Source organism: Helobdella robusta (genome assembly GCF_000326865.2).
Source record: "Helobdella robusta unplaced genomic scaffold HELROscaffold_5, whole genome shotgun sequence".
NCBI classification, from domain to species: domain Eukaryota; kingdom Metazoa; phylum Annelida; class Clitellata; order Rhynchobdellida; family Glossiphoniidae; genus Helobdella; species Helobdella robusta.
The window spans coordinates 5,624,461-5,629,404 of NW_008705254.1; positions in this window are offsets into that span (position 1 = coordinate 5,624,461).

A 4,944-nucleotide genomic window follows, 5' to 3' on the forward strand; every position below is an offset into this window, starting at 1 on the left:
TGGCATCAATTTGAAATGTGGAGCTTCTTAACTGGGTTCAAGCCAATAATTTAAGAATAAACCTTACTAAAACGCACTTTATTTTATTTGGACCAAAGATTCGAACTAATATTGTTAACGTTCAACTTTTTAACACTTGCATTAATAGGGTTGAATCAACTAAATTTTTAGGTGTTGTTATAACAAGCAATTTGTCATGGACTAATCATATTTTAAGAATATCACACTATCATAATTTAAGAATAAACCTTACTAAAACGCACTTTATTTTATTTGGACCAAAGATTCGAACTAATATTGTTAACGTTCAACTTTTTAACACTTGCATTAATAGGGTTGAATCAACTAAATTTTTAGGTGTTGTTATAACAAGCAATTTGTCATGGACTAATCATATTCAAATGATTTCACAAAAAGTTACAAAATATTTAGGTGTGATATATCGTCTTAGGTCTAAATTTCCTAATCATGTTTTATTTACATTTATTTCAATGGTTTTGCCATATATTACATATTGTATTTCTATTTGGGGTTTTAGTACAAAGTCAAATATCCATATTTTAAACGTTTGTCAAAATTTTTTTCTTCTTATACTGTTCGGTTTAACTAAATTTGATCACATTGGTCATTTTTATACGTCATCAAAAATTTTGAAAATTTGTCAATTAAACATTCTATTTATTTTATTGTTTTTTTTTATGAATTATTTAAATTACATTACTGCCCCTCATTAAACCATCAGTTCAATCATTTATTAAATCACCGTTCCATAGTTTTAAGAAATAACCCGGATTTTTACTTACCGAAACCTCGCACAAATTTTATAATTAATTCTGTTTTTCATGTGTCGAGTCGGCTATGGGATATTTTATCAATGCATGTTAAAAATTTGCCAACGCTAGGATCGTTTAAACAGTCTGTTCATTATTTAGTCTCGGAAAATTATTTTTCATCGTTTAATAATAATTGAAATTGCTCTGGTCAAATCTTTTATTCGATTTTTATTTTGATATTTTGTTTATTAGAAGTTATTTTACTTTTCTTTTCTCACACATACACACATACATACTGCAACAACATAATGTACACAAACATACACACACATGCGTACAAACATATATTCATACATACATACCTACATATATACCTTGGAAAGAAAGATGAAACAATCTTACGCATCATTGTTGTTTTGTTGAAGAATGGTATGTTAATATGTATGTATATATGTATTATTATTATTATTATTATTATATGATCATTTATATAGCGCCTATTAAAAACATTCTCATAGGCGCTTTACAACTATGGCAATTTTCTACAAGGAAAAAAGATATGTCTTCAATTGACTCTTGAACTGGGGAAGTGTCAGACCAGACCGGCGCAAAAAATATGGAAGTTCATTCCAATGCCTTGGTCCATAAACTGCAAAACTACCTGATGCAATCTTTAATTTAGTAATCGGGACCACTAACAAGTTTCCCCGATCTGATCGTAGGCCAGTTTTTAAAGAAATCGATGATCTGTCAATCAACATTTTGGACAGATATTGCGGAGCCAATCCGTTTAAGCATCTATAAACCAAAACACAGACTTTAAAAACAATTCTTTTGCTGACCGGCAACCAATGCAATTCCGACAGAATTGGGCTAATGTGTTCAACACGACTAGCACCAACAACAATTCTTGCAGCTCTATTCTGAACCATCTGCAACTTAGCAATCTCATGTTTCGAAACACCATAAAACAAACTATTACAATAGTCCAATCTAGAATGTATGAACGAATGAATCAGAGTAACCATGGTTGATCTGTTCAAACTCTTTTTAATTCGATACAATTGCCGCAATTGAAATGAACAAGATTTTACCAAAACCTTTATATGTTCACCCATACATAGATATTTATCTATTTTAAAACCCAAAACTGTAGCCATTTTTCCAAAATCAATAATCATGTCACTTATTTTCACAAAATCAACGTTAATCCTAGAGGTTTGCTGCCAAGTTCCAACTGGTACCAGCTGAGTTTTTTCCCGATTCAATTTTATACCATTCAAACCCATCCACCTATCCAATGCACACAAACAATCCAACATTCTTTCAATCAGAAAATCAAACTCCCCAGTCGCCGCACTTGCAATTATCTGAACATCATCTGCATAAGCAAAACCCTTTAAAGAAAATTCATCAATGAGATACATAATATCGGCTGTATATAACGTAAAAAAAGCGGGCCTAAAACAGACCCCTGGGGAACCCCAGACAAAACATCAACTGTATTTGACCAAGAATTATTATAATAAACCTGCTGGGTACGTTTGCACAAACAAGATTTGAAAAATTCCAAAGCTAAGTTACAGACACCGTAACTTAAACATAATCGACGTAACAGTGTATCATGATTCACACAGTCAAATGCGGCACTCATATCAAGTAGAGTCAGAAGAGAGACCTGATTGCGATCAGAAGCCTCAAAAAGTTCCGACAATATCTGTAACAAGGCCGTCTCCGTCGAATGAAAGCGTTTGAAACCAGATTGATTATTCGGAAAAAAGTTATTATCATTTAAATACTTTAGAAATTGTTTATGAACAATTCTTTCCAAAACCTTCGAAATAAAAGTTAAATTCGAGACAGGTCGAAAACTTTTAAGTTCATTCATGTCTAAAGACGCATGCTTCTGAAGAGGAATAATAATTGCATGCCTATAAACATATGTATGTATGTATGTATGTATGTATGTATGTATGTATGTATGTATGTATGTATGTATGTATGTATGTATGTATGTATGTATGTATGTATGTATGTATATATGTATGTATGTATGAATGTATGTATGTATGTATGAATGCATGTATATATATATATATATATATATATATATATATATATATATATCTTCTAACTTATCTTGGTTGAATCATATCAAACATATCTCCTGTAAACTGTCTAAAAACTTGGGTCTTATTTATCGATTGAGGTTTAAATTTCCTAGATTTATTTTAACAACTTTATATAACTCTCTTATTCTTCCTTATTTGACTTATTGTGTTTCTGTTTGGGGTGGTACATCTAAATCAAACCTTCATATTTTAACTCTAGCTCAAAATTTTTTTCTTCGCATTCTGTTTAAATTAAAGAGATTTGACCATGTAAGTTCATACTATAAAACAGCAAATATCCTTACCATAAACCAACTACACATTATTTATCTATTACTATCTTTTTTAAAATATATAAATTAAATTATTGTCAATCTCTTAAAGATCAGATTAATTTATTTAAAAATACTAGGCAAAATTGTTTACGTTCTAATTCTGAATTTTACTTTTTGAAACCTAGAACAAATTTTTTTCTCAACTCCGTCTTATATAGCTCTATGCGTCTTTGGAATTTATTACCGATGACTACTAAAAATTCTTCTTCCCTTGCTCTATTTAGAAAATCTATTTGCTCATTCAGTCTAATTATTTCAACCATGTCCTCTGTTAATGCGATTGTTTTCCGTTATGTACTTTATATTTATTCAATTTTAAGAAAGTTTATTAATACTTAAATAATTTAATTAATCTTATTTTTTCTTATTTATAGAACTATTATTTCATTGTGAAATATGAACATTTCTTTTCAATTTATAATTTTTGGTGTAAATTTTATGGTGGCCCAACAAGTCATATCTTCGGGTCTCCTAGCTTTTTGCTGAATAAACTCATTATTGAATTGAATTGAATTGAATGTGTTGGGATGTTTGTATGTATGTATGCATGTATGTACGTATGTATGTATGCATGTATGTATGCATGCATACGTATACAATGCAATGCAATGCAATATAGATATACTGTTACCCTATCAAACTGAATTTTTTTTGTTATAACCACTCCAGTCAGCGTATGTTTGCTATATCAGTTCATTATCATAGCTTTTTTGATCGTCAACTTTTTCATTAAAGTTGAAATCATCATCATCGTCGTTATCATATATACCATCATCATCATCAGCGTCGTCGTCATTGTCATCATCATTATCATCATCGCGTGGAGAGAAATTTTCAAAGAGAAGGTTATGGATGGTAATTGAAGTGAAGCATTTTTAGACTCTAATTATTTAACAAGATTGTGGTCTTTCTTGGAGTTTGTATATTTGATTGTTCGCCCGTGTGTTCGTTCGTTTATTCTGTTGTTCATACTTTGTTCTTTCAATTTATTTTTCACTCATTCGTTTGCTTATTTACTTTAATTCTTTCATTTTCTATATTCGTTAGTTCATTCACTCATTTTTCAGGTTGTCTATTTTTAACTTCATCAATATGATTCACCTGTTCTTTCGTTTGTAAATTTGTTCATTTGTTCACTTCGTTCATTCATACGTTCATTCATTCGTTCATTCATTCACTCACTCATTCATTCATTCATTCACTCAATCATTCCTCTGTTGTTGGTCTATTTTATTTTTCCATTCATTCAATCCATACATGCGCCCATCCATCGGTTTGTTAGTTTAACTAATCATAACATCCATTCATTCACACGTCTATATTATTATTATTATTATTCCTCCTACATATATTCTGCAAACACATCCACACATACCTACACACACACACGCGCGCGCGCGCACACACACACGCACACATACACATACACACACAGGCACATACGTGTGCACAAAAATAAAAAATTTAATCTCTGTAGAAACATTTGTCTTAAGAAGACAAAAAGATAAAGAAAAGCTTATGAAAAGCGTTCATTCGTTTGTTTGTTCTATCATTCGTTCATTCATTCATTCGTTCGTTCGTTCGTTCATTCATTCATTCATTCATTTATTCATACATTCATTCATTCATTCATGCAAGATGTGGAATGTGAGATTTCTTCAACTTTGAGTATGATGGCGATGCTGGGAAGTGATGGGGTGATGATGGTGATAATGAGGATGATGA